The sequence below is a fragment of the Helianthus annuus genome, chromosome 10 (assembly GCF_002127325.2).
Source record: "Helianthus annuus cultivar XRQ/B chromosome 10, HanXRQr2.0-SUNRISE, whole genome shotgun sequence".
NCBI classification, from domain to species: Eukaryota; Viridiplantae; Streptophyta; class Magnoliopsida; order Asterales; family Asteraceae; genus Helianthus; species Helianthus annuus.
The window spans coordinates 67677839-67697431 of record NC_035442.2 but is presented as its reverse complement, the minus strand read 5'-3'; the positions used below and the strand labels follow the sequence as shown (position 1 = coordinate 67697431).

Genomic DNA, 19593 nt, shown 5'->3' with positions numbered 1-19593 from the left:
GTTGGGATTGCAATAGCAGAGCCTGCTACAACTCGATAGGTTGCATGTTGTTTTCGTGTGTTCCATTTATCCTTTATGTGAGCTGTCACCGTGCGCACATGTGGGTGTTTCCATGAAGGAGAACTCTAAGGTCTGCTGAATGTTTGTTTATGAATCGTGGGTATGGTCCTGTACGTGCATGGCCATGCACGCCACTTTAGACCATACCCTTTCAAACTCCAAGATGGCGGAAGAAAAAAGAATTTGAATGGGTTATTTTTATGTTAACATTCTATCCCGTTAAGACCAAATAACTTACAAGTTTGAAAGATTAGGTCCTAGATTTTTTTTTTTGTATATCAAACAGTCTCGGTTGATAGATAACCCGACGAATCGGCATAACCAATTATTACACTTGTTTTACATTATAAAGGTTTTAAACTCGAAAGCTTTGCCATGCATGAACATGCTTAAATGTTCCCGAAAGGATTCTCTGGCGGAAAAAATGCAGTATAGGAGTGTTCAGTTCTTCGCGAGCTGGGTGGTCCTTCCGCTTGTTTCCCTCTTTTGAAAAAGCCTACCATAAATACTAAAAACAATTAGTGTTTAAGTTATAGTAATATTGGGAATCAAAACAACGAAAGAAAACGAATTTGCTGAAATAGGGCATGTCGCGCCACGCGAGAGGACACATACGCTCCTTCATGTGGCGTGAAGAAGGCCTGTTTCTAGTAACTTTCCAGAACTGGCAGTTTTAACCCCTACATAAAATTTTGTCAAAATTTCACAGTTTTCGCACCTAACTTGACTCAACTTCAAGTTTATCATGTTTAGGACTTTCCCCCATAATTATAGGTTCAAACCCATGACCTGAACCTAGATCATTTAGCTTTTTAAATCATTCGGTCAGTTTACGGTTATTTACTTGACTGACCCGTTAGGAGGCATTTCGTATTGTACATTGTGCCACTTACTTTCTTACCAATGTTCAAATTATTCCCATCAACCATAACTCAATTGTGGTTGGTTACATTAGACAAAGTTTAACTTTTCATAAAATTTCTTCCGATATAGAGTTTTATCCAAAACGACCCGTTAGGAGGCATTAAGCCAAAAGGATTAGGTCTCCCTCTTTTACGTTACCAAAAGGGTCTACCCAATTATAAAGCTCATTTTTAATCTACCCTTAAATATAATTTGCCCGATTTATTATCCAGGGGCATTTTAGTTAATTTTAGCCTTTCTTACAGCCGAAAGACCTTTGAAGGTTTAGATTAAAACTAGTGGGCACTTTTAACTTGTTATCCCATTTAGTCATATTGTCGCGTCATAAACATGTTCTCCGCTCTAATGGCCGTTTTACCCAAATACTAGGTATCCCTCACTTGAGGAAATGTAGTGTCCACCCTTGACTCAGCCAACTCTAGTCGGACCATAAGCCCTCACCAAGAGTTCAACCCATTACACATACCTGGCGCAGGTCAACCAGTTAAGGCAATGACCTGTTAGCAATACCTTGCGATTCTATTTTCTAGTTCGTGGCAATACATGCCCTTAAGTTATGCTTACTTGTAAGCACGAAACTCAACAATAAAGCGTTAAATGTTATTTTCAAATGGTGATAACATCACCATTTGACTCGTTTACCCAAATGACCTTTTTACCCGTTTCTTGGCTTACTCTTTTTTTTCATTTAGATATAACCAAGCATTGTTTATTGCCAAAAAGGTATTTACTTACCACCATACCCATTTGACCTTTTATGGTTACACCATATGGTCACGTTTCCAAAATTCGTTATTTTACTCGTTTGACCCGTCATGGTTTACACCATATAGTCAAATTTCCAAAACTCGTTATTTTATTTGTTTGGCCCGTCATGGTTTACACCATATGGTCACGTTTCCAAAATTCTTTATTTTACTCGTTTAACCTATTATGGCTTACGCCATAAAGTATCCTTTTCAAAACTTATTGTTTATTTGTCAACATGTGATCAAATTACCATGATGCTATTTTTACCCGTTATGGCTTACACCATAGAGTATCCTTTCAATACTCATTGTTTACTACCAAAATATGGTTTCTTACCATTTTATTCGTTTGACCCGTATCGGTTCGTGTCAGAATGTCTTATTTAAAAATTCACCTGATTTTTAACCCATTACATATGTAGATGTTCTATTTAAGAAGTGTAAGCTTTACTTACCTTGCGTACGTTCATGCTTTCTCGCGCTTTTGACCCGCTTGACCCATTCCTTTCCAAGGTTCCACCTAGCTTGTCAAGAGTCAAACTATTATACAATATCCACAAGATGCTTAGATTAGTCATCATATACCATGACCATCCCTCTTATGGATCTCTATAACATTTTTCTTATCAATTCCTTTTTATAGGTCAAAAGTCAAACTGTCAATTTATATTTATATGCACTAACAGTTCAATAAAACCAATTTAAGCATTTTATCATATACTTGGTAGGCATCATTTTTAAGCTATCATATTAACTAACTCTCCATACAAAATCACACGTTTCTTTGAATTCTACAAGTTCATGCACTTAACATCAAGCTAACATGAACTTTCAACTAAGATACTCTAGTCCATCCTTTTTACCAATTAATCATAAGTTCATTTTCATGTTAAAAACACATTTCATGGCATGTATAAACACTTAAATCAAACTCTTAATATGTTCAAGGTAGCTCACACATACAAGCACGTATGATGATCATGAATATCAAAACAACACCAATTTCATCATATCACCAAAACCCACTTTATGACATGTATGAGTATATACGTAAATCTCAAAATGGTCTAAGTATATCACATATTCTAGCAAGTGTGATGATTATAAACATCCCAACAACTTCAATTTTATCATTTCATCAAAACCCAAGTAACATAAAAAAAAAAACTCTTCATACACAAAATCATCACATACCTTGTGATTTGTAGGTTTAGATGATGTTAGAGAGCTAGAACCTTCAAACATGCAATCAAAATCCACTTGATTTCACTCTTGATTTCTATATTTTGTGCTTGAAAGTTGCAAGGGGTTCTTCCTTTCTCTCTCCTTCTAACTCACGACAGACACACACACACACACTTGCGTGTGTGTTTTCATCAATTAAATACCCATATCTTTTGTTCATTACCCCTTTTAGCCCCTATAGTTTAGTTGTATTCAGTTTATTTATAACTCACCTCCACAACCGGCAACATTAAATAGGTTAATATTTCTAGTAATGTACCTCATGTCAATTATAAAAGGAATATCATAATTCTATTTACTAAGTTCAGGGATGCCACTACCCAACTTAATTTACGTCCCGGTGGGCCAAACCTTTTATAAACTTTTATCTTATAAAACATTTATTCATTTTTGTTTAGTATTACGTTTATTTAATTAAGTCCTAATGTTTAACGGGTTAACTTTTACTACTAATGGTAATTTATCCGCTTATCTCAATTAACTTGGTTTAAATTACCAAACCCGTTTTTAGAGTGTTACATTGTGGTATGTTGATGCATCTGGAAATCAAGAAATGTTAATTTTTTTTCAATAAGATAAATAATTGTATTTAAAATGGTGGAAGATATTAAATCTTTTATATACAGATAAAAATAGCTCTCATTTAAGACTTTGATTTAGAAATATTAATGTAGATTTTAATGCAATTTTTGTTGTTTTCTTTTTCTAGCTTTTTGTTAGTAGTTTTAATGAAACTAGGTATAAAAACAGTTGTCGCGTTGCGGCGAACTTCTTTTGTTATTTAGTCTGTGTTTATATGTGTTTGAAATCACTATGAGGGCGTGTTGCATATGGAACTGCTAAAAAGAATAAAAAGAAAATTTAGAAAAAAAACACTAAAAAATAACCGAAAGAAAATCAACTAAAAAAGTTGTATGGTAATGATGTTGTTCGGTAGAAACCAGTAGTCAGAGATGAGCAAATAGTAATGGGTACTGGTACCGAATTTCCTGAACCGAAAGAACCTAAGTACCAGTTAGGTACTGGCGTTTGGCGTTCCTGGTACCGGTTCGCTACCGATTTTTATCTTCATATACCGTTACCGTAACCGGGGTATCAGTTGGCACCGAGCTCATCCCTACCCTCTGAAACTAAAAAAAAGTTGTACGATACCGTTGTTGTTCGTACGGTACCTGTGATCAGGAATGAACAAATGGTACTGGGTAGCAGTACCAAAATTATCGAACTAAAAGACTATCAAACTCAATCCGGTACCGACTTTTAGCGTTTTATGTATCATGCTGGTGCTGGTTTTTACCTTCATGTACCGATAACGAACTGGTATTTTCGATACAAGTACGGGTTAACACCCAACTTATAAGCTTAAAAAGTAAAGAAAAAAACAATTTTATAATATTAAAACTTTATTATATCATAATATTTACAAAAAAATGTAGAAAAAAACACTAAAAAATAACCGAAAGAAAATCAACTAAAAAAGTTGTATGGTAATGATGTTGTTCGGTAGAAACCAGTAGTTAGAGATGAGCAAATAGTAATGGGTACCGGTACCGAATTTCCTGAACCGAAAGAACCTAAGTACCAGTTAGGTACTGGCGTTTGGCGTTCCTGGTACCGGTTCGCTACCGGTTTTTATCTTCATATACCGTTACCGTAACCGGGGTATCAGTTGGCATCGAGCTCATCCCTACCCCTGAAACTAAAAAAGAAGTTGTACGATACCGTTGTTGTTCGTACGGTACCTGTGATCAGGGATGAACAAATGGTACTGGGTAGCAGTACCAAACTTATCGAACTGAAAGACTATCAAACTCAATCCGGTACCGACTTTTAGCGTTTTATGTATCAGGCTGGTGCTGGTTTTTACCTTCATGTACCGATAACGAACTGGTATTTTCGATACAAGTACGGGTTAACACCAAACTTATAAGCTTAAAAAGTAAAGAAAATAACAATTTTATAATATTAAAACTTTACTATATCATAATATTTACAAAAAAATGTAGAAAAAAACACTAAAAAATAACCGAAAGAAAATCAACTAAAAAAGTTGTATGGTAATGATGTTGTTCGGTAGAAACCAGTAGTCAGAGATGAGCAAATAGTAATGGGTACTTGTACCGAATTTCCTGAACCGAAAGAACCTAAGTACCAGTTAGGTACTGGCGTTTGGCGTTCCTGGTACCGGTTCGCTACCGGTTTTTATCTTCATATACCGTTACCGTAACCGGGGTATCAGCTAGCACCGAGCTCATCCCTACCCCTGAAACTAAAAAAAAAGTTGTACGGCACCGAGCTCATCCCTACCCCTGAAACTAAAAAAAAAGTTGTACGATACCGTTGTTGTTCGTACGGTACCTGTGATCAGGGATGAACAAATGGTACTGGGTAGCAGTACCAAACTTATCGAACTAAAAGACTATCAAACTCAATCCGGTACCGACTTTTAGCGTTTTATGTATCAGGCTGGAGCTGGTTTTTACCTTCATGTACCGATAACGAACTGGTATTTTCGATACAAGTACGGCTTAACACCAAACTTATAAGCTTAAAAAGTAAAGAAAATAACAATTTTATAATATTAAAACTTTTTTATATCATAATATTTCAAAGAAAATGTAGAAAAAAACACTAAAAAATAACCGAAAGAAAATCAACTAAAAAAGTTGTATGGTAATGATGTTGTTCGGTAGAAACCAGTAGTCAGAGATGAGCAAATAGTAATGGGTACTGGTACCGAATTTCCTGAACCGAAAGAACCTAAGTACCAGTTAGGTACTGGCGTTTGGCGTTCCTGGTACCGGTTTGCTACCGGTTTTTATCTTCATATACCGTTACCGTAACCGGGGTATCAGTTGGCACCGAGCTCATCCCTACCCCTAAAACTAAAAAAAAGTTGTACGATACCGTTGTTGTTCGTACGGTACCTGTGATCAGGGATGAGCAAATGGTACTGGGTAGCAGTACCAAACTTATCGAACTAAAAGACTATCAAACTCAATCCGGTACCGACTTTTAGCGTTTTATGTATCAGGCTGGTGCAGGTTTTTACCTTCATGTACCGATAACGAACTGCTATTTTCGATACAAGTACAGGTTAACACCAAACTTATAAGCTTAAAAAGTAAAGAAAATAACAATTTTATAATATTAAAACTTTATTATATCATAATATTTCAAAGAAAATGTAGAAAAAAACACTAAAAAATAACCGAAAGAAAATCAACTAAAAAAGTTGTATGGTAATGATGTTGTTCGGTAGAAACCCGTAGTTAGAGATGAGCAAATAGTAATGGGTACCGGTACCGAATTTCCTGAACCGAAAGAACCTAAGTACCAGTTAGGTGCTGCTGACGTTTGGCGTTCCTGGTACCGGTTTGGTACCGGTTTTTATCTTCATATACCGTTACCGTAACCGGGGTATCAGTTGGCACCGAGCTCATCCCTACCCCTGAAACTAAAAAAAAGTTGTACGATACCGTTGTTGTTCGTACGGTACCTGTGATCAGGGATGAGCAAATGGTATTGGGTAGCAGTACCAAACTTATCGAACAAAAAGACTATCAAACTCAATCCGGTACCGACTTTTAGCGTTTTATGTATCAGGCTGGTGCTGGTTTTTACCTTCATGTACCGATAACGAACTGCTATTTTCGATACAAGTACGTGTTAACACCAAACTTATAAGCTTAAAAAGTAAAGAAAATAACAATTTTATAATATTAAAACTTTATTGTATCATAATATTTCAAAGAAAATGTAGAAAAAAACACTAAAAAATAACCGAAAGAAAATCAACTAAAAAAGTTGTATGGTAATGATGTTGTTCGGTAGAAACCCGTAGTTAGAGATGAGCAAATAGTAATGGGTACCGGTACCGAATTTCCTGAACCGAAAGAACCTAAGTACCAGTTAGGTGCTGACGTTTGGCGTTCCTGGTACCGGTTCACTACCGGTTTTTATCTTCATATACCGATACCGTAACCGGGGTATTAGTTGGCAACGAGCTCATTCCTACCCCTGAAACTAAAAAAAGTTGTACGATACCGTTGTTGTTCGTACGGTACCTGTGATCAGGGATGAGCCAATGGTACTGGGTAGCAGTACCAAACTTGTCGAACTAAAAGACTATCAAACTCGATCGGGTACCGACTTTTAGCGTTTTATGTATCAGGCTGGTGCTGGTTTTTACCTTCATGTACCGATAACGAACTGGTATTTTCGATACAAGTACGGGTTAACACCAAACTTATAAGCTTAAAAAGTAAAGAAAATAACAATTTTATAATATTAAAACTTTATTATATCATAATATTTGAAAGAAAATGTAGAAAAAGACACTAAAAAATAACCGAAAGAAAATCAACTAAAAAAGTTGTATGGTAATGATGTTGTTCGGTAGAAACCCGTAGTTAGAGATGAGCAAATAGTAATGGGTACCGGTACCCAATTTCCTGAACCGAAAGAACCTAAGTACCAGTTAGGTGCTGACGTTTGGTGTTCCTGGTACCTGTTCGCTACCGGTTTTTATCTTCATATATCGATGCCATAACCGGGGTATCAGTTGGCACCGAGCTCATTCCTACCCCTGAAACTAAAAAAAAGTTGTACGATACCGTTGTTGTTCGTACGGTACCTGTGATCAGGGATGAGTAAATGGTACTGGGTAGCAGTACCAAACTCATCGAACTAAAAGACTATCAAACTCAATTGGGTACCGACTTTTAGCGTTTTATGTATCAGGCCGGTGCTGGTTTTTACCTTCATGTACCGATAACGAACTGGTATTTTCTATACAAGTATAGGTTAACACCAAACTTATAAGCTTAAAAAGTAAATAAAATAACAATTTTATAATATTAAAACTTTATTATATTATTATATTTCAAAAACACTGTTCGTTGTGTTTTGTTTTTAACTAGGTGATGCACCCCGCCAGCGTTGCGGGGCGATGTCTGAATTATTCTCAACCAATTAAAAAAACAATACTGTAGTTTTGCTAGACATAAAAAGTAAAAAGAGTGTTAATTAGACAGCTTTTTGATACAATTTTTAGCTGGGGGCAAAGTCATATTTTTATTTTTACTTGGCGGAAAAGTCAAATTTTTTCGAGGGTAAAATCCTAATTTTTAGCTAGCGCGAAACCATAATTTTATTTTGCACTGGGGGAAAAACGTAATTTTAAATTGAGGGTGATATCGTAATTTTGAACCGAAGGAAAATTCGTAAATTTTAGCTGGGTGCAAAAGCATAAATTTATTTTGAACTGGGGGCAAATACGTAATTTTAAATTGTGGGCAAAACTGTAATGTTAAAGTAGGTATAAAATAATAAAGTTGTGTAAATTCGTAATTTTAAGCCGGGGGGGGGGGGAAGAAAATTTTATTTTGAACTGGGACGAAAACGTAATTTTGGCTGAGGGTAAAAGCGTATTTTTTTACCGAGGGCGAAATCGTATTTTTTAGCTCGGGGCAAAAGGGTAAATGTATTTTGAAGTTGAGACAAAACCGTATTTAACGGGGATCAAAAACGTAATTTTAAAGTGAATATAAAATAATAAACTGGGTGTTCTAATAGGTATTGCTAGCCGCCCATTTGAACCAATGGGAGAGAAACATTATTGCATGACGAAAACGTAATTTTAAAGTGTGTATAAAATAATAAAATGGTTGGTTCAATGAGGAAGAAACGACCGCCCATTTCAACCAATGGCATGGTGATACCTATTTTGTGAAAAAAAAATTAAGAAAGATAAAGCTAGCCGCCACCCCTAGCCAACCATATGCTTTTCCTGTTATCGGCCGACATCATCAAACTTAGATTGTATACGTTGGAAATATATAGACAATTAGGGGCTGTTTGGTAACCTCTGAATGGTCATTAAGAGGCTACCTCTTAATGGAACCATTAAGAATTTTACCAGTGAGAAAGTTGAAGAATGTGAGATGTGATGATTTACCATTCAGAGGTTACCTCTTAACCATTCAGATTTAAGGTTACCTCTTATTCATTCAGAGTTTTTAAATCATTAAGAGGTAGCATCTGAATGGTTATTAAGAGGCTACCAAACAACCCCTTAGCCTCTAAAAACCTATGATGACCAGGTAAAATGATTTCTAACAACCAATTATCTCATGAGTAAAATAAATTAAAAACTATAATTAAGCAACAAGTTTAGGTAATGGTTGGTTGTACCCTAGTCTTTGGGGGTTTTTCAAAATAAAATGGATTGTGTGATTCTACTTCACACACCTCTCCACACATTATTATTAGTTGTAATTTTAGCATTATTAGTTGTAATTTTCAAAATAAAATGGGTTGTACCCTATCAATACACGTTATTTATAACATTTTGTTGCATTATTAGTTGTAATTTTAGCAAAAATGGTTGTACCCACTTGATTTTTTTTTATCTTTAAAATTTATTTTGTCTTTAATTATTATTTTACTTTTAACCCAAATACTTTAATAATTTTATAACTTAATCACAACATCATTGGTTGTAACATGTGCTTAAGTGGTTGTACCTTAGTTAAATATAGGTTGTAAGTTATGCTTAAGTGGTTGTACCTAAATCAAATAATAATGGTTTCATTACCTTACCAAATTGAATATGTTTTGTATGCATGTATGGTCGTAAATTGTGCTTAAGTGGTTGTACACTAATCAAATAATGGTTTCATTATCTTACCATATTCAATCGGTTTGATCCATTCAAAGTTGTGTTGTTTTATTTGTAAATTACTATTATTTATAATAATCTAATTAGTTTAGCCAAAATCTTGTATAAATATAATTTGCAACATATTGATGCAATGGTTGTTGTAATGTATGCATTATGGTTTGTATAGGGGTAATAATATATATTATATATTATATATAGATTACAATAAACCTGTCAAACGAGAAAAAATAGACACAGGTTCATCGTAACGCGCGAGTCCTAAATCAACTTGGTTATTTTATTATATGTTTTACGTTTTGGTTAAATTTCTTCGCATTAACACCGCAACTTCATTGTCGGTGGTCGCTGATAGTAGTGTGGCATTAGTGCTCGCCCCCACCGCAACGCGGGGATGTTTAATACTAGTTAAACTTTAAATCATAACCCTAAGATTTAGGATTATAACCTAAGATCATGTTGGTAATAAAGGTCAAAAAAGTAATATAATATATAAATTATGAATAGTCATAGAGAATGTGATGAGTCTACATAGGGAGCATCATTGATTAAAAGCACGTGGAGGGAGCCCCTCGTCTTTTAGGTATGCATTTCTCCTAATTTATTTTCATTTCATCACCAGTGTCACTATCGTTTATCACACCTTGAAAACACCTTAAAAATTAAAAAGATTTTTACATATTTCTTCGCCTCAAGAAGCCTTATTAAGTTATTATATATTTCTTTAATTTCTAAATTTTATTACATATTTTTCCTTCTTAAAAAAACTTTATTACATATTTTCTTAATCCCTTAATTTAGTTACATATTTCACCTTCCTAAACTCCATATATTACATATTTATCCATTTTGTTTAAAATACCTTTATAGAATTGCTATTTTACCCTTAATGAATTTATTAAATGACTAATTACATATTTCCATTCTATTAAAATCAATGACATAAAAAATTTAATATTAAAAATGTGTTTTTTTTTTTTTTTTGCTTTTTTATATAAAATCTTTGTTAATGTTTTTTTAATAACTTTATGTTAAATATTTCCATACTTCAACCATACCAATAAAAAGGAGATGCCACAATAGCTATATGCATTGATTCAGAGACATACAAATTCGAGTTAACCAACAAAGCAGGCTTGTTCAGGCTTTAGATTCAAAAAGCATCGTATAACAAAGTCAGAAACACATAAATACATATTAATCTATCTCTCGATAAGTGCTAAGTCAGAGAAGTCTAAGGGGGCGTTTGGTTCGCAGAAATTCAATGTAATTTAAGGGAATTGGAATTTGAATTCCATCTTTTAAGATGTTTGGTTCACAGAATTTGATGGAATTGAAATCCCAATTCCAATCTTTACGTGTTTGGTTGATAATGGAAATGGAATTGGAATTACGCTTGAATTCCTTTTGCTATAGGAATTCAAAATTCAAAATCCTTCCTAAATGTGAAAGAACTAAAGTAAATTCATTGGAATCCTCGACCGTTTCGACTCGCACCGTTTCAACCCGTACCGTTTCAATCGATACTAGTTTCGATCTGAGTCGTTTTGATCCATATCATTTCGACGCGAACGGTTTCGACTCGTACCGTTTCGACGCGAACGGTTTCGACGCCAACGGTTTCGACCCGTACCGTTTTGAATTGAACTGTTTCGACGGGAACTGTTTCGACACGTGCCATTTCGACGCGAACCGTTTCGACACGAACCGTTTCAACGCGTACCGTTTCGACGCGAACCGTTTCGACCCGTACCATTTCGACGCGAACCGTTTCGATGCGAACCGTTTCGACCCGTACCGTTTCGACACGAACCGTTTCGACGCGAACCGTTTTGACCCGTACCGTTTCGACCAGTATCGTTTCAACGCGAACTGTTTCGACGTGAGCCGTTTCCACGTGTACCGTTTCGACGCGAACCGTTTCGACCCGTAATGTTCGACCCAAACGGTTTCGAATCAAACCATTTCGACGCGAACCGTTTTGAATCGAACCGCTCCGACCCGAACCTTTTCGACTCGAACTGGTGGTTGTGGGTGCCGGGGTGATGGATTCCAATTCATTTGACAACCAAACACAACAAAAATGGAATTGAGATTCCAATTCCAACAATTTCCAATTCCAATTGGATTGTTTAAATTTCAAATCCAATTCCTTCAAACTCTAATTCCTATACAAATTCCAATTCCAATTCTAAATCATTCCGCAAACTAAAACGCCCCCTAAGTAGTAAGGCCTGATGGGAGTCGTGATACATGGAAGGTTAAAGACTAGCAAAACATGGGGTCGTGATACATATTAACCTATCTCTCGATGACCATCATTATTATTATTACTAGGGGGAACACCCGTGCGATGCACGACATGCATAATAGTTATTGTTTTTTCCTGGAACGACGACTGATATAGATAGTGCGTGACACGGTACGAAAGTGCGAATATAGTATAGATTTTTAAAACAAAAACCGTTTTTTTTAAAGTTAGCCGTTTGACCATGGTTATTTTGACCAAAGTCCACTCCTCGTTCGGCGCTTTGTGGTAGCGCTACCAGTCAAAAAAAGGCCCAAAACGCCCGAGGGTACAGTGTTCCCTCGCGTTTTTAAGACACTTTGAGAGAGGTTTGCGCCCCACCACATGTGGTCTCACAAAACTTCAATTCTATGGACGTGTGGTTTCTCAACCCTCTTCAAAAGACGTCACAGTTTTCAAATTTTTTTATTTTTATTTTTTCTTTTTCATTGTTTTAGATGGTGTAAAATAGATGTTAAATATATATATATTATACTACATACACATATACATATAAATTCAGTTTTGACATCTAAAAGTCAAATTGCAGGTTTTGTTCCCTTTTATAGATAAGAAAGCAGTTTATTATTTATTACTAAAATGTTGTATTAACTTTATTCTGCAACATATTCTTTATAAACTATGCTTACCTTGACATAACCTAATAGCTATATTTCCTTATTAGAAGTCTCTTATAATTGAAAATTAGTACATATTATTACCTTGCTGGTGAACACATTTACTCTATGTTTAGGGAACAATTTGATTAGGTTGCTGATATTGAATTGAATATCACACCAAATTACAATAGCAGTTTATATTGCTACTATTCACCCAAATCAAGCACCTTAAATAAGTCAGTGTTTCTCTATATTCAAAAAACGAACTATAACTGACGATTATTAAATTGCAACAGTCAATTCAATCCAAATACTGCAATAGAAACATAAAATCTACCACAATTCGTTGGTTAATCACGTATAGTTCTTAATCGATTAGAATCAGAAAAAAGGAAATTGACTCACCGTAACTTAAAATCAGGAAGAAGGCGAACAAAGGGGCGGAGTTTTTCGAAATCAATGACCCCTGTCTTTCATTGTTATTCCTTGAATGAGGTAAGCAAGACCCCATACTACACACTACATACACATACATAAAAATTGGGTTCTATATTATTTGTATAAACACCGATTGGAAACCCTTACATTGCATTTGATGAAACCCTAATCAATATAAACACACACACTAACACTCACGAATCGAATCGAATTTATAAAAGGAAAAATTCGGGCTGTTTTTACCTCTTGCTGCTCCAAATCTTCATTACCATACATTAGCTTCATCTTAGAGATATAGATATTGCACTTAAAGGTCTCAACCATCAAAATACGATCCAAGGGCTAAAAAGTGGTTCCTAATTATGCAATGGTTATCATTTGAACCTTATTCCATGAGACTTGAGGTAAGATGCAAAGAGCATTCTTTTGAGTTTTAAACCATCTGTAATTAAGTTCATTATTTAGTCATTATTGTTGCAATTATTAGGTATTATAGATAATACCCATGAAATTACCTTTTAGTAATTTTCGTTTCTAATTGGTTAGCATCTTTTAAGTTTTAAAACCATTTATAGTTATAATTAAATTCATAATAACGTTGATTAAGTTTTTTTATATTTAATTATTATTATTATTATTTATTTTTATTTTTATTTCATATGATGTTCATCAACTATCAACTATCTGATAAAATTGTAAAAAAGGTTGTAACCTTATTTGTATGATGTTTAGCAATTACTAAACCAGATAATAATGACTTAATTATAAAATTCAATCAAGTAATCGGTTACGGAGAACTTGAAATGGAAAAGCAATGTAAATATGAGGAAGGTGATGATGTTCAACTAAGTCAAATGATTTAATTCTTTATCAAGTATTTAACAATACTTAATTTATAAAGTTATCAATTTAATTGTATTTATCAATTTATACTCATGTAGAAAGACTAATTCCCTTTACTAACTTCATTGAGTTGTTGTACTATAAGCATAATATGTTGCAATTATTTAAATTTGGTTGGAACCCTTGTGAAATGCTTTATACGATAGTATAGATAAACGCAATCAATTTAAATCTTTTGCGCGGGTTGAAAACATCCGAGCCCTTAAAGTTTGCTGCCCAATCCTGTCAAACAATACCTCCTCAAATATTTCCTCTGCATCTATATTGCCTATATATAGTATCAATTAAATCACACAAAAGCATCATATGTTTAAAAAAAATAGTAAAGTAGAAATTAAAAAAGGAAATACCAATAGGCCAAATAAATGTCTATCTCCAAATGAATAACTTTTCTCGTACCCACCCTTTTACACCTCCATATACATGAAGCTGCAAAAAGGAAAAAGACTATAAATTTATGAACAATTAAACAATACATTGGTAAATGGTTCCAGATACTACAGTCATGCAAGGGTACCTTGATGAAGTATGAAGTGTCTGTCTTTTTGTATCCAATAACCTGTGTGTATACTTTATATGTAATATAAAATCATAATTTGAAAAAAAAAACCACTAAATCACCAAAAACATAATAAAACATCAATATAAACTCATAGATTATGCAAAAGAAAACTATTATCCCATTTAAATATTTTAAGAAACAAACCAAAGTTTTTTCGAATAAATGTTGAAATGGGTATAAAAGAACACACCTTTCCACCAAGATAAATAAATTTCATATCAACTTATCTCTTTCTTATCTCTTTCTTTTCGACTCTAACTCGCACAATAGTAGACAAAGGAGTTGATGTTGAGTGAAATGGTGAATTTATAGCAATGATAGGAGATTCCTTAATCGGTCAAATTTATTACATATTGATTGAAATTGGACCTTTGGAGTGCTTTTGCGGTTTATCCCAATAGGTTTCGTTTATTAATTGCATTTAAGAACCGAACTTATTATTGTATTATTATAATTAATTGTGATTATATTCTCATTTAATTATTTTTTTATTTTTTAATATTAATGTAGAAAGACCATTTCACCCCTTACTAACATCATTAAGTTGTTGTACCATAAGTATAAAAGTTTGTAATTACTTAATTTTGGTTGGTATCCTTATGAAATGCTTTATAATATAGTATAGATTAGGTTCTAGCATTAATGTACTGTACTATATGTTAATATGGTGTTTCATGCATTGCTTTGTTGCAAATTGTGTTGTTTTATTTGTAAATTATTATTATTATTTATAATAATCTAATTAATTTAGCCAAAATCTTGTTAATAATATATATATATATATATAGTTATTTTAATACTTTTATTATTTTAATATTATAATAATAATTCCTTTTTTTTACTGTTTAACTTTAATTTAATGATTTTTTAGTATCACGGGGTGGGATAAGCTTGGTGTCAACCGGTACTGGTATCGAAAATACCGGTACGGTGTTGTTTGGTATCGGTACAAATAGTAATTTTAATATTTTAATAATATATATAGTTTTTTATATATTTTTATTATTTTAATATTATAATAATAATTCTTTTCTTTACTTTTTAACTTTAATTTAATGATATTTTTATGATACTTATGATCTTTCGGTTTAAATTTTATCTTAATCTATTAAATTCTGATACTAATATCATGGATAAGTTCTTAATATTTGATATCATTTGGATCCCTTTACCTATTTTTTTTATTATATGTTTTCTTTGAAAATATATTGTTGTGTTTTTATTACGAATTATATTTGAGCTACTTTTAATATATTAGTTACTTCGAAATTTAAATTTATGGTTACCTTGTCAAAGATCATTTTATAGAATAATCATAAGTTTGGAATAATTATCTTTAAACCAATTATTAAAACAAATTAAGATCAAAGTTAACTTTAAACTAATCTACCTTTATCTATAATATATTATTTAGTATAATGTGTTATTGATGATATTAATTTTAATGATTATTGATATATAATTATTTTATTTTATTTTTTATCTTATCTCTTATTTATTTAATATAAATTAAATGCAATTAATAGGATTTTTATAGGATGATGCATTTAAAACAACCATAAATTTTGGTTTTAAAATAGAACATATAACTAAACTTTAGAATATATATAGATGCTTGCTGTTACTATAGTTATATTAGTTTATATCAATTGGTTTTTTCATCTTTCATATTTTGTAACTTTCTAAAGAAGGTTAAAGACTAGAAAAACCATAAATCTGATTATCCACAAATTTAATCACCATTATATATACAGATACTTATAAGTTTGACATGTTTTAAACATGATTGTTGTTTTGGTAGCTAGACACCCCATATGAAACATATTTAGCTATTTTAATTATTTTTTAATCTGATGTGGTTCATTGTTATGGTTGGTTCCACTGCTTTTCAGCATCAAAGAGCATTGTAGATCTCCAGCCTAAGCCTTATATTGAGAACATCATGAGATGTTAAGAAAGAGTTTATATAGAAAAAAAAAACATATTTTTAATGTTATAAATTTATGTAATTCATTTTATTAGAATAGGAAATATGTAATTAGTCATTTAATAAACTTATTAAGGGTAAAATAGTAATTCTATAAGAGTATTTTTAATGAAATGGATAAATATGTAATATATGGTGTTGGATCTGAGTTTGATTCTGATTGTATTTTGTGTTTGTAATTAAAGTGAAAATGGATGAGTGTGCAGCGGAATTAAGATGAAAACAAACTTTACATACAATCAAACGAGACTAATACTTTGATCAAACATCTTTACACAATGAATCGGAAGATTGAATTTATTTCAATAACGATTACAATGATTGATGAATGAATGCAAACTCCCCCTCAGCCAGAGCTCAGTTATTTGTTCGTGCAAAGAAGACGATTGTGCAAAAGAGCTAATAGAACAGCACAAAGTACTGAACTATTTATAGGCACTTGCAAACTACTGAGCATCTTAGCTGACGTCACCATGAAAGTGACATCTAACCTCCTAACAAACTCTAACCTCTGATCTATACAAACACTGTTGTGTTAACTACTGCTACTACATTACATTACAAAACAGATTATTGATCACCTGCTGCAACCTTCTACTGCTGTGAACCCAGCAGTACTTGTCCGGATCAGCAGTGCTTGACTCAAGGCAGTAGATTGAATCAGCAGGGCTTTAGTCTCCCATCAGGTCTTTACTTGAGCAGCAGTTGTAGGTCAGCATTTAGCAAGATCAGCAGATAAGAGGTCAGTAGTTGTTGAAATCACTTTCAAGGGGAGAGATTTGTGTGAAAACATCTGCTTATTTAGGATCCACTGCTCTAATCCAGTTTTGACTTTAATTATCTGTTCCTCTGATAGGGTTCAATCCCAACAATCTCCCCCTGGAACAGATAATGCCAAAACTCTTCATTATTATGGACATTTATTGCCTCATCAACAGTTCCCTTATTTGACCTTTAAACTGTAGTTCAAATGTAACGCTCCGCGTTTCCATAACTTTCCTAATTTAGAAATTTAGACTTAAAAATCTATTTTTTAGACGTTTGCGTCTTTCAAAAATTACAACCCGTTATATCGTCAGAAATCTTTTATCTTTATTTTAACTCGTTATAAATATGATTAATTTTTCATTTGTTTAAATAATTAAATTAATTAAGTTTACAATTTAAAAAGTTTATTTTCATAATAATCTAGTTAGTCTCGTTAAATTTTAAAGTTAGTAATATAAACTAACCTAGTTAATTTAATTTGTAAGGTTAGTTTTCTTCGTTAAACGACATAACTTGATTAGTTAAAGTTCAGGAACGATTTATGTAAATTGATTGAAAGTATAAGCTTCTTTTAAAATAACAAAAAGGAAAATAACATCACAAAAATGATGACCGCAGGACTCGAACCCGGGTCACCATCCCCACAAGCACCCACCCTAACCACTGCTCTGCAGTCTTGACCTCGAACATAATCCGACTCATAAATCTTTTATACTCTCGTTAAATCAAACCTGAAGCCCAAATCCCACCAAACAAACCCTAGTATAAAAGGGTAGTATAACCCTAATCCTCATTATCAGCCGCATACGTATTATGTCTTCCCCTTTTTCCCTCCCAAATACCCTTATCTGCAAGCCTGCCTTCTCTTTTCACCATATGAGAACCCTGTTAAATAAAAATCAACTCATGAACATTCATCACCTCCAAACAAATCTCATGGCAACCTGCATCACGACCCCCTGTTCTTTATCGAGTTGACGGCCGGCCACCACCAATCGGTGGTGGCGTATGGCAGCACACGGTGGTGACGGAACCGAAGAGAGGGAGAGAGAGACCGAAGAGGGAAAGAAGGAGACGAGGGTGAGGCGACGGCAGCGGCGCGTCGGCGGCGGCGTATGCTTGTTGTTCGACAGACTTTCCGATCCGATTCCAGTTCGAGTTCGGATTCAGTTTCAGCTATGTTCAGCCGGTTCAGTTCAGGTTACTTTAGTTCAGGTTTTGTTTCGATTTTATTCAGTTCAGTATTCTGTCTCGGGTGTAGCCTTGGTTCAGATCGATGTCCAGCTCCGGTTCGAGTTTCGCGACGCAGTAGCTTCTGGTCGGTTGTGACTTGGGTTTTCTATCGCGTGTCAGTCTCGGGTCAGGTCCAAACCGCAAGTTCAGGTTTCCGTTCACTCGAGCCTCGGATCAGCAACTTCGATTCAGTTCAGGTTAGAAACCGATGTGCGTTATGTTTATTTAAGTTACAACTTCAAGTATCATTCTAATTTAGTTCGCGTTTCAACTCAGTTTCGTTTCGGTCAACAGTAGTCAACCGGTCAAACCCTCGGCGATTAACGGACCAACGGCTCATTTGAGATTCGGTACAATTTAAACAACACTAATTTTTATTATTGTTTTATATATGTATATGTTACTTTAACGTCGAACCGATACATTTATCTATTTATTCACTTTCGGCACTTTTTACGTATATAGTTTATACCGTTGATTGAATATTGAATTTTGAACATGTAAATCGACAACTTGTATTGTCGGGATCGTCCAAAAACAGAGGAAACTCTGCCCGTTTTTCATAAAATTTCGTAAATCGAAACGCGTTAATTTTATAAAACAAAACCTTTCGAAGTTCTAATACTTTTATAAATAACATATACACTATTATTATTTTGTGTTAATTAATGGTCGAATCACTAATGAAAACGCACTGGATTCAATTAAATTTTTATAACAGAAATTATAAATGTAAATTTATTTACTTAAATTATTTATTTAACTTCTTTTCTATTTGACAAAACTTCTATAATATTTTTGATAAACTTAGATTAAAACCTTTGTATAAACTTTATATACAAAAATTATATATATACTTAACCACCGACTAGTTATACTCTAAGTTCTACTTCGAATCCTCCGTCGTAATTTCCGAATACTCATACATACACCTTCGCTTGCCCATATAGGGTGACGCTGGTGTTCCATCATCCTACCCTCACACTCGTCGACGCTTGGATAATCGGAAGACTTGGCAATTATGTGAGTATACTCGAACCCATTTTTACTTTTAAACACTTTGGGTGCAACATGTATTCTATATTAAACGCACGTGACACTTGAAACTTATTTGAAACTTACTCTATCCATTTAA

General features: G+C 33.6%; 2 long non-coding RNA genes across 3 annotated transcripts; both read right to left on the bottom strand.

Moving 5' to 3' along the window:
• Window positions 1-270: 270 nt before the first annotated feature.
• On the bottom strand, window positions 271-3064 carry LOC110881995. 2 transcript variants are annotated; one of them, XR_004868848.1, is made up of 3 exons: window positions 2928-3064; window positions 2189-2273; window positions 271-556 (listed from the first exon to the last, which is right to left on the bottom strand). It is a non-coding gene; the product is annotated as an uncharacterized LOC110881995 (long non-coding RNA). The 2 variants fall into 2 exon arrangements; XR_002559963.2 differs by having other exon boundaries at window positions 2189-2253.
• A 10877-nt stretch (window positions 3065-13941) lies between these two features.
• Window positions 13942-14564, bottom strand: LOC110881997. Its single transcript, XR_002559964.2, has 3 exons — window positions 14426-14564; window positions 14259-14337; window positions 13942-14176 (listed from the first exon to the last, which is right to left on the bottom strand). It is a non-coding gene; the product is annotated as an uncharacterized LOC110881997 (long non-coding RNA).
• Window positions 14565-19593: the final 5029 nt, after the last annotated feature.